This window comes from Protopterus annectens, chromosome 7.part0 (genome assembly GCF_019279795.1).
Source record: "Protopterus annectens isolate FY-2018-M chromosome 7.part0, PAN1.0, whole genome shotgun sequence".
Lineage (NCBI taxonomy): Eukaryota > Metazoa > Chordata > Ceratodontiformes > Protopteridae > Protopterus > Protopterus annectens.
The window spans coordinates 249,870,844-249,887,129 of NC_056739.1; the positions used below are offsets into that span (position 1 = coordinate 249,870,844).

General features: G+C 43.6%; 1 protein-coding gene across 1 annotated transcript in view; it reads right to left on the minus strand.

Annotated features, from left to right (window-relative positions):
* The window catches only part of LOC122806378 (glutathione S-transferase Mu 3-like), a 294,186-nt gene that overhangs the window by 91,787 nt on the left and 186,113 nt on the right, over nt 1-16,286 (minus strand). The window lies entirely within an intron of this gene.

Genomic DNA, 16,286 nt, shown 5'->3' on the forward strand with positions numbered 1-16,286 from the left:
TACTGATGCCAGGCATTTCGTGAACACTCTGGGCGCAGTAGATAAGCCAAAGGGCAATGCTGAGAATTGATAATGCTCTGATCCTGCAAGAAATCTGAGGTATCTTCTGCAATTTGGTCGTATGGGGACGTGCAGGTATGCCTCCTTGAGATCTAGAGTTACCAGCCAAGACTCCTTGCCCAACATGGGAAGAAGCTGCTGTAGGGTCAGCATTTTGAATTTTGGGACAATGAGGTACGTGTTTAAAGCGGACAGGTAGAGAATAGGTCTCCATTGGTTTTCTTTTCTTGGTACCAGGAAGAGCCTGGAGTAAAATCCTTGTCCTTGGCTCCATAGATGGTACCTTTTCTACAGCTCTCATCCTTAGTGAGTTATTTGCTTTAGAGCTTCTGCCTTTTGATTTGGAGGTAGGTTTGGCATTCCTCTCTTCCTTGGTAGAGTATGGAAGTGAAACCTGTAACCTTGGTCTATTGTCTGCAAAATCCACTCGTCTCCTGTGATGTAATGCCAGTTTACTGAAAATAAGGCTAGCTTCCCGCCTAAGGGTGCTTCTAGTTGTTCCCTGGTAGGCGGTGCTAGAGCCAAGTCACTGTGATTGTCCTGTAGTAGTGCTGGTGGCTGTATCTGTGGCTGTACCTCGCTGGTTGTTAGCCTGCCACTGACGTCCCCTGTAGGCACCTCTGGATTGACCCCTGCCTCGAGCGCCTATTCCTGCCTCTCTGAGCTCTAGAGGTGTCTGGATAGGACCAATTCTTGGAGGGCCAATTCCTGCTAAACCTTGGAGGTTGGACCTGTAAGAAATCTTTGACTGTCTGGACAGATTTTGCCTTCTCTTCCATCTTCTTCAGCACCTGTTGTGCAGGAGAGCCAAACAAATTGATCTTGTCCATGGGAGCATCTAGTAGCTTTGATACATGATCTGGTAAGGCCTGCTCTTTTAGCCATGCATGTCTTCTGATCACTGTGCCAGTCATGGCTGATCTAAAGGAAGCCTCCAGTGCATCATAGCCGCATTTTAAGGAATGGTTACTGACCTGCTGAATGTTATGTACCATTTCCTGAACAGATTTTTTATCTAATGGTTCACCCGAGGACAGCTTTTTAGTTAACTGGTCTAACAAATTCTTGATACTGGATCATGTGGAATTGACAGTTCAAGGCCCTAGCTGAAAGAGTAGCAGAAGTGTAAACTTTTTTACCCCATCTCTCTAAGGCCCTGGATTCCCTTTCAGAGGGGAGGGAGTTTTTGGCAGAGGTAGCTGCTACAGCCTTAGGTCCCTGGGAGATAGTTTCGGGATCTGCAAAAGGAGCCTTATACAAATGATAATGTGTGTCCGGAACCCTGTAGTACCCATCGGGCTTAGCAGGGGCCGGAGGAAGTGAATCAGGAGCAGTACAAGCATTAAATGCATCATCCACAACAGTAAGAACTGGGGGGATGGCTAAAGGCCTATGTTGTGGTAAATGCAGAAAAGTTCTAAGCCTTTTTCTAGAGTCTGAAAAATCCTGGCCCTGCCACTGAAATTGTTCCCTCATAGCATGCAAGGTTTCCCCAAAGGAAAATTCCTCAGGCGGAGAGGCAGAAGGAATGGACTCTTCAGCATCAGAGTCTTCATAAGGGGAGAAAGGGCCCTCTGGAGGGTTTGAATTATCTGAATCAGATGAGTCATCTGTAGAAACTGGCTCAGGGGGCTCTGCTCTAGGCCTCTTCTCTGGAGGTGGGTGAGAGGCCCTGTCTGGGTGAGGTTGGGATCCCCGGATCAAAGAAATGAGATCCTCTGCTAGAGTAAGCATTTGTGAACTAGAGCTAGGCCTGTGAGAGGGGGTCTTAGCAGGCACAGTTTTGGCAGATTTAGCTGCTTTAGCCCTGGCAGAGGCCTTAATCGACATGGTTGCAGGTGGCCTAGCAGCTCCACGTGCAGGGGTTGAAATATCCAAGGGGATAGTATCAGATAAATCCTGGGAACCTGCAAGAGCAGGTGGGATTTCAGTAGCCGATTCAACCAGGTTGTATGAGGCCTCGGTAGGAGGTAAGTTTTCGGCTGAAGGAAGAACCGCGAGCTCGGTTTCAGCCGAAACAGAGACACTTGCGGTTGGCTTAACCGCAGTTTCAGCCGAAACCGCGGACCGCGAGTGTCGGTCCTTTCCCTTGCGCTTTAGAAATTTGCGTAGTCGGAGGATCCGACGGCATAATGTAAGCAAAAGCGGAGCCGAAAAACTTCTCAGCAAATTCCGACAGACGTCCAAGCGTCAGTCGGTTAAAAGAAGCACAGGCTAGACAAGCTGCTACGTCGTGGTCTGGGCCTAAACAAGGTAAGCAGTAAGAGTGGAAATCTTTATGAGGTATTTGTTTCCCACAAGTTAAACAGTTATTCACTTTTTCTGACATCGGCTGAGGCAAGAAAGAGTCCCCAACGGGGTACTTAGCTTTTTAGAAGTCTTCGGTAGTAGTAGAAGTATTCGGTAGTAGTAATCTCTGGTTCTGACCGACCGGCACTTGCGAACAGCTTCTGCTTCGGGCGCCACGCGGCAAGAAAGACTGAGGAAAATGGCGTCAGCTGATGCCTTTATACCCGAACTGCCGCTATGTCGGGTGAAGTGCGACACCAGCCGAGGCCAGACCCAGACTTTGGAATCCGGCCGACCGAAGGGCTGCCTGACGACAGGACAACCCATTTGTAAGGACTGCAGATGCATCCTTGAAGGACATCGTCTTGCTGAGGTGGCAACGCTAACAGCTGCACCACCGTGGCCGTCAAAGATGCTAAATGGATAAAAGTATGAAAAGAAAAAAAATAAGTTTAAATGGTACAGGATATGAAATGGGATGAAGTAAACCTTTTAAGTTACCCCAAAAATTATAGACCAATACTTGCCTTGGACGTATAATTATATTTATGTACTTACCATAACTTGGCATTTGTGTTATCTGTAGTCACCATTCATCACATTAGGGTGTAGTATCAGATATCTGATCCAAGCCAGCATACTCAGACAACAGCTTAGCTCAAGCTCCTCCCCTCCCACTCTGCTGTCCTCTAACCCCTCAGATAGAGTTTGCATAAGGAAAGACAGACCAAAACTGCCACCACCAAACAGGTCCACCAACATCCTGCTAATCTTTCAGGAAGGGGGGGGGGGGTGGGACCATGATGAATGGTTACTACAGATAACACAGATGCCAAGTTATGGTAAGTACATAACTACAAATCTGAAGCATTAGTCACCATTCTTCACATTAGGGTCAGAGTCCCCATCTACCTGAAACTTCGGAGGCCTCAAGGAGGACATGCCAAAGAGCAGTGGAGCCAAAGGAAGCCCTTCCTCTAGAAATCAAATCCAACTTACAGTGGGAGAGGAACGTGTGAAGTGAAGACCATGTTGCTGCTGCACAAAGCAGTTGAGGGAAACACTGCCCTGATGGAATGAGCCTTTACTGGTGCAGATCAAGGAACACCTTCAGAACAGTAAATGAAGGAAACACATTCCGAAATCCATTGGGAGACCGTAACTTTTGATATTCCCCTGCCCTGTTCATAGAAAAAGCTACAAACAACTGGTTTAAACATCTAAACTCCTTGGTCCTACGAAGATAGAAACTTAGTTGGCGATGAATATCCAAGGTGTGCAGACTATATTTTCCTTTACTGGCATAATTAGAGAAAAATACTAGGAGATGAATGCATTGAGATTAGCTGTCAAAGTTACATTGGGCATAAAAGATAGATCAGGTATTAGACATACTTTGTCCTTATGAAAGATCAAGTAAGGCGGCTTAACTGTAAGAGCTTGTAGCTCAGACACGCACTTCACTGAAGTTACTGCCAATAAAAGGGCAGTCTTCCAAGAAAGAAATGTGACATCACAGGATGCAGCCGGTTCAAAGGGTGGTTTTGTTAATGCCTGCAGCACCAAGGCCAGATCCCACGGAGGAGATGTATGCTCAACATGGGGCTGTAACAGAAAAACACCTTTCAAAAAGGCTTTACAGAGTCAAGAAGGTAAATTAATAGTCGGAATGAAAATTTGAAATTGCTGCTAATTGAATCTTGATCATGGAGAAACTGGCCCCTTCCTTAAACAGAGAAGTCAGAAAGAGAATAATCTCTGAATGGAAGCCAAAGAGAGGTCCAGATTTTTGTTCTTTGCCCAAAAAGAAAATCTCTTCCATTTACTCAAATACGCTTTCCTAATACAAGATCTTTGGGAAGCAAGGATAACCTTCATTGGCGAAGCTACCCTGGTCTTAGCCAAGATCACTGGAAGTGGACATACCACACTATCAAAGGGTCTGAAGATTCGGAAGTGGAAGCAGAGACTGATGTGATATATCCGGAGATAGACTGAACACCCAGGGTGGGTGCCTCAAGTGAGACTGTAGAAGGCAGAACTACACCTGCAGAGGCCAGAAGGGGGCAAGGAGGGATCAATTGTCTTGAGGCGTCTGGCTTTCTGAAGTACCCTGGGAATTGAATGCAATGGTGGAAAGGCATACAGGAGACCTGGAGGCCAATTGTGAGTGAGCACATCCCTGGGGGATTCCCCCTCTGGGGGGGGGGGGCAATGCAAAGAAATTGCATCTCCTCCAAACCACAAATACAGCAAACCGATCCCAGCTTGGATATCCTCACAGACAGAAAATCTGTTGAGCCATCACTGGATTCAGGGACCACTGACTCGTGACGGGTCAGAATAGCCCTGCTCAATTTGTCTGCCAACATGTTGGATGCTCCAGGAATGTCAGTCACAAAAAACCGCTACACACACACACACACACACACACACACACACACACACACACACACACACACACACACACACACACACACACACACACACACACACACACACACAGAGAGAGTCTCCACGTGAAAAAAAGGAAATGTTGGCAAAAAAAACACTGGTAGACTCATCACGAACAGTCAAATAGTTAATCACCGAAACCACAAAGCAATCTTCCAAAACAAAAATATATTTATTCAAGTAAAGAGACAGGATAAGCACTTTCGCGTACCGTGATGTACGCTTCCTCAGATCTACATTCAAATAAAACAGCTCAGTTTAAATACAAACTAAAACAGTTGATTAATTATTCAATCTAAGGAATGTATATGAGTATACACCAGCGATTGACTATTTCTTTCTACATGAAGAGTTACAATACCCTAAATTCATTTCTATTACAATAAAGCACAAGACAACACACAAACTATCCTATATATAAAACACTGTTTCCTTCTTGATATGCATGTATAAAATGAATAGAAAATAAAAAATAAAAAGAAAACAAAAATAATAACTTGGGACCACATAAATGACCAGGTGAAACACTATCCTAGTGAAACATTACATAAATACATATTACATGCCTGTATGTGGCAACCAAGTCATATAAATATGCTCTTGTATATAAACATAAATAACTTCATGTATAAAACATGAGTAATATAGAAGAATATATGAAAAATAGAGAAATATATATAAAAACATAGTATGGAAAAATACATGATATAAAAATACATAATATAGAAATGCATAATATGACGTATATAATATAAAAAAACATCTTATAAAAATACATTATATAAAGGACATCTAATTATACCCATAAAGCCTTATCGAGGTATAAAAACCTTACCTTCTAGATCTCAATATAGGTTTAAGTGAGACATATTGGTTGATACCAGGGGGTATATGAGCTCTTAAAGATCCACTCTAGCTCCACTCTCTCTAGAGCATTCATGTGATCCCCCCCTCTCTCACTATGGGTCACAATTTGTAGAACTCTAAAGCTAAAAGTGTGATCATTAAATACAATATGTTTAGCTACAGCATTTTGTTCTTTTTTCTGTCCGATATCATATATATGATTATATACCCTTTTCTTTAGTTGTCTCTTGGTTAAACCTACATAAAAGGCAGGAGACATATCACAGGTAGCAAGATATACAAGACCTTCTGTGTCACATGTAGCATGGAACCTGGGTATAAACGTATAGTTAAATGAAGGGTGAATGAACACCTGATCTCTACTAATGTGCCTACACATAGCACAACGTCTGCATGGGTGCGTACCTAGCTTCTCAATTTTATTTACATCCACTCCATCATCCAACTTTGAGTTATCACACAATAATCTTTTCAGATTCTTGTTATTTCGATAAGCAAAGCTCGGCTTACTGCCTACTAATTGTAGTGTTTGCTGATCTGTGGTTAGTATTTTCCAATTATTTAAAATAATGTTCCTTATAGCTATATAATCATTCGTGTATGTGATGGTTAACCTAACCCTATCCTTGGCTATCTTGTTTACACTCATGGTGGCATGTCTGATGCTACCTGCTGGATGGGGTATCTGATGGTCAAACACTTCAGATCTAATATCCCTGACCATCTTATCATACCCCCGATCTAATATCCCTGACCATCTTCTTATCATACCCCCTCTCTAAAAATAGTTTTTTCCCATCAAATCAATCTGTTGCAGCTTTGTGGTCTCATCTTTACACATCCTCCTTAGCCTGATGAACTGACTCTTTATAATCCCAGGAAAAACATGCCTAGGATGCATGCTATCAAAGCTTAGAAGTGTGCATTTCCAGCAGGCTTTCCTAAATAATGTAGAAACCAACTTGCCAGCTTGAATACTCAGGCTTACACCCAAAAAACATCTCAGTGAGAGACTTCCATTGTAAAATTCAAAAAGTCACTGGTACTCTCCAAATAACAAAGGAAGCTCTCAAACTCTTCCTTAGTCCCTTTCCATACAATTAGGACGTCATCCACAAACCTCTTGTAGACAATAACTTTCTTATAGAGCTCATGGGAAAACAAATGTTCTTTCTCCCAATGATATACCACCAAGTTGGCATATGTATTGGCACATGTGCCCATTGCTACTCCCCATCTTTGGTGGTATAAGAGTCCTCCAAAAGAGAACACATTGTAGGACAAAACCAGTTCCAGTAGCTGACAGACAAGAATCTGTTTATCATTACTGAAATCAGTGTCAGTAAGCATAAGTTCCCCGATAGCCTGGATGCCAGTTTCATTGGGAATAGATGTAAATAAATTCTTTACATCAAGGGTAATTAACAGATGAATGCCCTTCTCTAGGTTGACCTCTAGTTGATCAAGTGAATCTAGCAATTGATAAGTATCTTTTAAAATGTTTGGTACCCTATCAACAACGGGTCTCAAGACTTTTTCTAGATATATGGAGACACTCTGTCGCCCAACCATCACCTGACACAATGGGCCTCATCGGTGGAGGAAGAAGGCCCTTGTGCATTTTAGGTAGCCCTTTGATCACTGGAATCTGGACATGATCTTTATGAAAAAATAAATGCTCCAGGAATGTGCATTGTAATGAGAAACCACCATGTGGACCATAGCCCACTCCCAAACCCTCATGGCCTCGCGACAAAACAGATAACATGTGCCCTCTTGCTTGTTTAATATACCAAACAACCGCCAGATTGTCCGATAGAACTGCAACCGTTCCCAGTGGGAGACTATCCTAAAAGGCTTTTAACGATAGAGGAATGCTCATCTCCAGAGGAATGCTCATCTCCAGAACACGGATGTGTAGCTTGGACTCTGAGGAGGACCATGTCCCCTGGACAGTCTTTCCCCAAAATGCCCCCACCCCACCCTAGGAGGAAAGCGTCTGTGGTGAGAGTGGCAATCAGGGGAGAAAAGGACCTGCCTGCTAAGAGGTCCGGGGAATGAATCCACCACAAACAATGTTTGACACGCTGGAGTGAGGCGAATAGTGAATGACAGAGAATGAAGCGCTGACCATTGACCTGCAAAGGTCCACTGTAGAACTCATGTGGTACCTTGCCATCGGAAACAGATAAAATGGCAGCCGCTCCAGCAGAACTTGAACATGGGTGCATATTAAAGTCACCCGGTGAAGAGGAAGAGCTGCAACCTGCAAGGTGGTATCCAGAGTGCCTATGAACTCCAGATGTTGAGTAGGAATCAAGGAGGACTTGGCTAGGTTTACTGTAATTCCCAACTGATGGAACAGGGAGAGTTGAAAACACTTGTCCAATAGTTGTTGCTTTGTAGGGGCCGTTAGGAGCCAATCATCCAAATAGGGCAACACCTAGAACCTCTGCAGTCAATAAGCAGTCACCACTGCCATGCATTTGGTGAACTCCCAGGGGACTGAGGTGAGACCAAAGGGCAGGGCCCTGAACTGAAAGTGATCGGCTCCCAATCGAAAGTGGAGAAATCTCCTGGACCGGTCGAGCTTTATATGGTAGTACGCATCCTGGAGTTCCATGGAGCACATCCAGTCGTTGCTGCGTAAAAGAGGCACAAACACAGTGACCATCTGAAACTTCAACTTCTGTACAAACAGGTTTAGGCAACTGAGGTCCAGAACAGGACGTAGGTCCCCTATTCTCTTAGGGACTAAAAAGAAGCGGGAATAAGTTCCGGACCATCTCTGCCCTGCGGGGACCTCTTGGATGGCTCTTTTTTGAAGAAGGTTCGCAACCTCCTGCTGGGCCAACTCTTTCTGACTGGGTGGCACATCCGGAAGAGTTCTGGTATTTGGGGGAACCTCCAAAAAGGGAATACAACAGCCCCTGGATACAAGGGTTAGCACCCATCGATAGTTTGCAATATTTGCCCAGGCTAGAGGCTGCACAGACAACCGACCCCCTGACCGTCTCCAGAGAAGGACAGTGGGGCAATGTCTTGGGGACGCTGAAGTTTCTCCGAAAAGGGCTCCCCAGAACATTCTTTGGGCTTCTTCTGCCCCTGGGGCAACGTCTGCCATTGAAACCTCTTCCCTGGAAGAGGAATCGTCTTGGACATCCTGGAAGGAGGAGATTTAGAAATTTGGACAGAAGCTGCAGAACAAAGGTGGATTCTCCTTCTACGTGCAGAGAAATCCCCTGGCCTCAACAATATGTCCTAATGTTTCTAAAAGCACGCCCGCTTAAACATAAATGGTAGTGTCTCATTTTTATCTATATGTAAATATATACTTTTTTATATATCTTTGATGTACGTAGTTTTTATAAACATTTCTATTTATGAAGGTTTTTATCTACATTTTACTATTCTTGTTAGGTCATTTTATTGTCTACATCTAGGATTCATAAAATGGTTATTTTATTTTTGGAGTGTTCCTCTTTAAAAATTAATCAATTATATCAGCTGATAATGATTCCGATATTTAAAAGGTGTTTGTAGAGTGATTCCAACTGTCTAATGAAGTGACCTGTGAGTCTTGAAAGCGCTAACCTTTTCTTTTTATTAAAATTTCTGCCTTGTAAGTTATTGTGCAGTTTACCATTTTTTTCACTTGCTGCTATTACTGCACTATACTTCATATCCGTTTTTTTGGTTCACCTTGACTGTAACAGTAGCTATTCTGCCTTACCCATAATCCATTAAACTGTCAGCTTAGGCCATACCTACAATTTTGCTCCTAGAAAACAAAGTGTAAAAACTTTTCATATTCAGATGATATTCAAATGTCATTTGGTCTTGATAAATGTGCAAAAGCAACCTTTAAATCAGGAAAACTGCAGTACTTGGAAAACACCAGTTTGGGACAAGAATGTGATATAAAAGAACTTGAGCATAAAGGATCAGCAATAAAACAAATGCGAATAGAACTTGCTAAGAAATACTTTAGAAGACTTAAATTAATGCTGAAAACAGCGTTGACATCCAAGAACAAAATCCAAGCTATAAACCAACTTGCTCTTCTTGCCCTAACTTACACTTTCGGAGTAATTGATTGACCCCAAAATGTGTTGATAGAGTATATATTAAAACAAGAACGCTTCATACTCACCAAATTAAATCAGTGCATACCAAGATTATATATTTCATGTTCTGAAGAAGGGGTGGGTCTCCTTGAAACGGATTACATGTATAGATCAATCGTGGGACTCCACACATCTGCAGACCTCAAGACCCAAATATACTGAAAGTTTTGAAACATGAGAATAACTCTAAAATGACTTCCCTGCTTAATCTAGCAGAAGCATATCAGCATCAAGCAGGAATGGAAATCAAACCAGAAGTAGATAAAAAAAAAAATCAGGCATCTTGAATGTGCAAAAAACAAAAGAATATAAGATGGACCAGATGAAAAGGCAAGAAATGTGGAAAACGCATATAGTTGCAAGAACAGAAAACTTCTGAAAGAACTTCATGTTGATCAGGAACGAATGCAGGAATGGTTAAGGAGAGGCAAATTCAAAACCAAGAGATGAAAGGTTAATATTGGCAGCCCAACACAGTGGGCTACATACACGCTGGTTTATGTGGGAGAACAGACAAATGTAGGTTTTGTAAAATGGAATTGGAAACAGGTCGCACACCTCACTGCTGGTTGTGACATACTAATGGCAGGAGGACTGTATACTGAAAGGCATAATAATGTGGCAAGACTGTTGCCCTGGGGATTGTGCAAACATTATGGCATTGAAGTGGCTGAAAAAAACACTGGAAACACGAGCCACAAACCACCATAGAAAATGAAGTCTATATCACGTGATTATCCATTACAAACAGTTCAAAAGACAGATGCTAGAAAATCGGGCATAGTGGTCCCAGAAAAGAAAAATAAGTCTTGATCATTGAAATCGCCACTCCCAGTGACTACAGTGTCCTGCATACAGAGACATTTGTAAAATATCAGGATTTGCAAGCAGAAATGAAAGTATTGTGGAAGGAGGATATAGTTTCAATAGTAGGAAGAGCAATGGAAAAGTCAACAATCATATTTAGATACGTTACCAATACATGAAACTCCAAACGAACTGCAGATGTAGTCTTATTGGGCACGTTGTGGGTGCTGCAAAGAGGACTTTTGGCTGAGTGTGAAAAAACTAATTTTGTGAACTTTAACCGTAATTTGACTTGGGAATGGGATCCATTCCAGTCATGGTATTAGAAACCCAAAAGATTTGGAGACATTAAACAGGGAGACCTTATTAACAAGGACATAGGCAATTTTCAAACTGTGGACCCAACCCAGTTCGGATTAATGAAAAGGTAGATCAGAAAGTCACCAAGGCCTTGGACAAGGGAAAGTAAATGCTGCTTATCTTGACCTAGCCAAGGCATTTGACATAATACCCCAATTGGGTATTAAAGAGAGTCTCCCATTTGTGAGTTAATGCAGACATCCCTGCTAATATAGACAGCACACTCCTAAATGTAGACCCAGTAGTATGCGGTCTGGGTACTCGGGTTGATAGCAATCTGAACTTTGACCATCATGTATCCACAGTAATAAGGAAATCCTGCATGGTGCATCTTATAAGTAAAGGCATTGTATCTAAATCCAAGGATGATACTCTGCCTTCAAATACTTCATGTGCAATGCTCCCTTTTGCATGTGCAATGCTCCCTTTTGCATGTGCAATGCTCCCTTTTGCATGTGCAATGCTCCCTTTTGCATGTGCAATGCTCCCTTTTGCATGTGCAATGCTCCCTTTGCATGTGCAATGCTCCCTTTGCATGTGCAATGCTCCCTTTGCATGTGCAATGCTCCCTTGCATGTGCAATGCTCCCTTTTGCATGTGCAATGCTCCCTTTTGCATGTGCAATGCTCCCTTTGCATGTGCAATGCTCCTTTTGCATGTGCAATGCTCCCTTTTGCATGTGCAATGCTCCCTTTTGCATGTGCAATGCTCCCTTTTGCATGTGCAATGCTCCCTTTTGCATGTGCAATGCTCCCTTTTGCATGTGCCTCACCAGACACTTGCAACTGGCGAGACCACAGAGGTTTGTCACCAAGAAATTACAGGGTACACAAAACAAGTCTTGCGTGAAAAGAATGAAAGCTCTGTCATTGTATTATGTCTCCTACAGATTGCTATGGTGGGCCCTGTGCCTGCACAGCAGTCCCTGACCCAGCTTTGATGGAAATACTACACATTCGTAAATCAAACTGCACGAGGGTCACTCACTTCAGAGATCTTAACCTAACCTCTGACATGAATAGGTCATGCTGGAGAGAAAGATGCATCTCTCAGAGGCTGCCACTTCTCTGGAACAAGCTTCCAATTCACTTGAAACCTTCCCTGACCCTCTTCAAAGGCTATCTACATCAATGGAAAGGTGACCGCAAATTCACTCCTGAGGTGTCCCCCATGTCCCTCCTGGACAGAGGAAGTTGGTATTAACAGACCCCTACCTCTGTGAACCTCTCACCTGACCACCAACTGGGGTAAATTCGGGATAAACATGACTCGGCTTGTAAGGGTGCTATGGCCATGGGCCTAGTAGCCTTGTATGAACTTATAAGACAACAGTGTCACCTGCAGTACCCTTGACCAACCACCAATGCCAGATAATGCTTTTCCAAGTTCCTATGAAGACTAAACCTACATTCCACCTTGACACTGAAAACCACTGCACTTGTTAAAGCAGGACTGGAGTTGTTCAGCAAGATAAGAGGTAAATGGTACTAAAGACTGAGCCGCATACTGATACAGAAGTTGCCCAAGAAATAGTGCATCATGGAGCTGAACAAAACACTTCAGCACTGCAACAGTGTTACCACCAAGGTCGTTAACTGAACACCTCTCCAACATTTATTTTACATTTGTTAATTGGGATAGTCAACTGGTCCATTTTCAGTGGAGGCCTGGGGAGAAAAGCTCCACACAAGAACATGTAACAAAAAAACTACAAAGTTTACAAACTATGTTTAATTCAGAGAATTATAGCAGAGATGCATGTGTATTCACAACCTTTAACAGTAGCTTACCACTCCAAACAGATCCACTGTCTTGTACCTAAAAAATATACGATTCTTACAGATGACTAGCCACACTTGCTCTTTTATCAAATACGTAGAGGGACTGAAGACTTTATAGGAACTGTGTGAAAGACATCTGTGGATGACTACCCAGCCAAAAGAACTTTAAAGTCTCTGCCTCTAATCTCACCATGTTGTAGCACAGAAGGCACGCATTGCAGTGAAATCATGTCATGCAGATGATGTAACCTAACTCAAATACACCTCAATACACAATCCACTTATTTTTCCACTGTAAAGTCTGTCACTTGCTCAATAAATTTAGCCTGTAAGCTTAGTTCCAGCAAATCAAAACATTCTTCGCAACTCATATAAGTAGAAAAGACAAAACTTACATGAGGAAGAGGACTACTGTGATGGTAAGGAGCTCACAAACATATCACACTGGCGACTGATATGCAAGTCATAAGTTCAAAACAATGGCAAAAACACCAAGCTAAAAATAAAAAAGTGACAAAGTCTGCCTCTAATTTTTTGGAAAACATGTAGAAAAACCTTTTCTTGAATTTCCAAGACAGCTTCCAATGAGGTGCAATCAGTTCCTTCACAAAAAGCTGCCACAGACAAACAAAAGGTTGGAGCTTTTATGAACTGCCCCTTCAGTGGGTTCCTAAATCCACTTACCTAAAGTTGCCCTAGCAAATGTCAATAAGCCAAAAAGTCCATTCAAAATATTTTCCACATTTGTTGATCTGGTTAGTCTGACTTGGCACGAAGCCCTTTTTCAGTGAACACCCCAGAAGAAAGACTCCAGTTAAACAATTGCAACACAGTATATACAAATTTGATGCACTTCAAAGTGGTTTTGAGCAAGTACAGGTACAAAGTACATCATATACAGTAAAATAAATTTGGTGAAAAGTAACAAGCAAAATTACTATATACCAATATCAAGCAAAAAGTACAGTTGCGTACACTTGCCATAAATGTAGATGTTAGAGTGTATTCACTGTTGCAGTCATTACATTTGGGTTATCCCTGCCAGGGTAGCCCTCTGCCAGCCCAAATACCAGAGACTTAGTATTTCTGCATCTGTTGCTGTCGCTTCAGGACTGATGCCAGGACTGATGTCAGGAGTATAAAGTAAGACAGACGACACCATTACATCAGTTTTTCTTGCCTAACCTGTCAGGAGCCCACCAAGTAGGAGCCGGGTTCTGGTGGAAGAACCCTGCCAGTACAAAATAAATACCAATATGTCTCTTGTAAGGAAAGGGAAGAAAAAAGGGGGATGGAGGGAGGGGAACCAGGACTGCAATAGTGAATACACCTGAACATCTACATTTATGGTAAGTGTACACAACTGTACTATGCTCTTCGTGTTTCACAGTTGCAGTTCATCACATTTGATTCCCAAAGCTAAGGAAATGGGTGGAGGCAGTCAAGGAAACTAGGGGCTGGGCTAGGATGCCATGCAAGACTGCAGAGCAAACTCTGCCCTGGATCTGGAGAAGAGAGGCGGGTTTGGTAAAAAAAAAAAAAAAGTGTGAACAGATGTCCCTGGTGGGGACTCCTGAGGAAAGCTGCTCTGGTGGAGTGAGTCCTGACCCCGTTTGGGATGAGGCTTTCCATGCTGTTTATAGCATAAATGGATGCAGTGTGCTATCCAGTTGGAAATGGTTCGTTTGGAGATGGCTTTGCCTTCTGCCCATGTAGCAAAGCTAACCAGCAATTGATCAGACTTTCTGAAGTATTTAGTCCTGCCCAGATAGAATCTGAGCTGCCTGCGCACATCTAGAGAGTGCAGGATCCTTTCCCCCTTGTTCTGGGGTTTAGGAAAAAAGGTGGGCAAATTAATGGATTGGTTGAGAGCCACACTGGACACCACCTTGGGCATGAAGGATGGGTTAGTCCTGAGGGATACCATGTCAGCATGGAAGATGAAGGGTTCCACAGCCATGTATGCTTGCATCTCGGAGACTCTTCTGGCTGAAGTGATGGCCAGAAGGAAAGCAGTCTTCCAGGAGAGAAATGTTAGCTCTGCAGAAGATGGTTCGAAGGGGGGCAAGGTGAGCTTTTCCAACACAAAGTTAAGGTCCCAAGCTGGGGTTGGTGCTCTTCTGGATAGCCTCAAGTTGCTAGCCCCTCTAAGTAACTGATTGATCTAGGGGTGTGAGAAAAGGGGCTGCTCAGTGGAAAAATAAGCAGAGCTAGCAGAGGCATGAATTTTAATAGAAGGGAAAAAGGCCACTGTGTTTTAGGTCAGCTAAGTGATCCAGGATGAGAGGGAGGGAGGGCTGTGCCATACTGGCTCTCAGCCTGGATCCAGGTGCAGAACCTTTTACATTTGTCAGCATAAGACGTTCTACTGCTAGGGCATCTGGCCTCACGTACATCTAGAACCTGCTTACTGGAGGTTGGCAGATTGATCGGGGGTTAGGGAATAAGCCAAACTGCCATACTGAGTGTCTGCAAATGGGGATGCATGAATTCCCCATCCCTCTGGGTCAGGAGGTTTGGAATCTGAGGAAGATGCCATGGTGGCAGTGGGGACCGGCTGCGCAGCAAGTGGTACCAGTGCTGGTGAGGCCAGTCTGGAGCTATAAGAATTGTCCTTGGTTTTTTCTCCTTTATTTTGAGCCGTACCCTGGGGATGAGAAGTAGTGGAGGAAAGGCACAGACCAATAGATTGACCCGGGGAAGGACAGGGCATCCACTTTCCAAGCCATGCAGTGATGCTCCCTGGTGCAGACTTTGCTGAGCTGATGGTTGGTGTGGGAGGCAAAGAGGTAGAGCTTCTGGCTGCCCCATTTCTGAGTTATTAGGGTGAATGTTCGTCTGTTGAGCTGCCACTCGTGTGGGTCCATAAGATTTCTGCTTAATTGGTCTGCCAGAGAGTTGAGAGAACCTGGTAGGAATTGTGCTAACAGGTGGAGTTGCATGGCAGTGGCCATGTGCCAAAGGGTCATGGCCAGCCTGCATAGAGGGTAGGAATGAGTCCCTCCCTGCTTTTTGATATAACCACATTGCAGCAGTGTTGTCTGTTTTGATCAGGAGAACCCCTGGGGAGAGAAGGGGCTTGAAAGCTATCAAGGTGTGCTAGACAGCCATCATCTCTTTTTGGTTGATGTGCAGAGGGATTTGCTGTGGGCTCCATTGGCCCTGTATGCACCTGCTGTCCAGGTGTGCACCCCAAGCATAGTCTGATAGGTCTGTGGTGAGGGTCAGGGCGGCAGAGGTTGGTGAGAAAGGTAGCCCCTTGTTGTGAGCATGCTGTTGCCCACCAAAGAAAATATTTTCTGAGGCAAGGAATTATAGGTATAAGAGTCTCCAGGTCTTGAGAGTGTTGATACCAAAGGCTTTTTAGGTACCACTGAAGTTTCCTCATATGCAGTCTGGCATATGGAATGAGTAGTATTCAAGATGCCATGAACCCCAGAACTTACAGGATCTTCCTTGCAGATAGCTGAGGGTGGGGGTCTGGTGGCTAGTGGAGAGAAGTAGACTGTCAGGAAATTTTGCTATTCTGGTGTAAGGAATG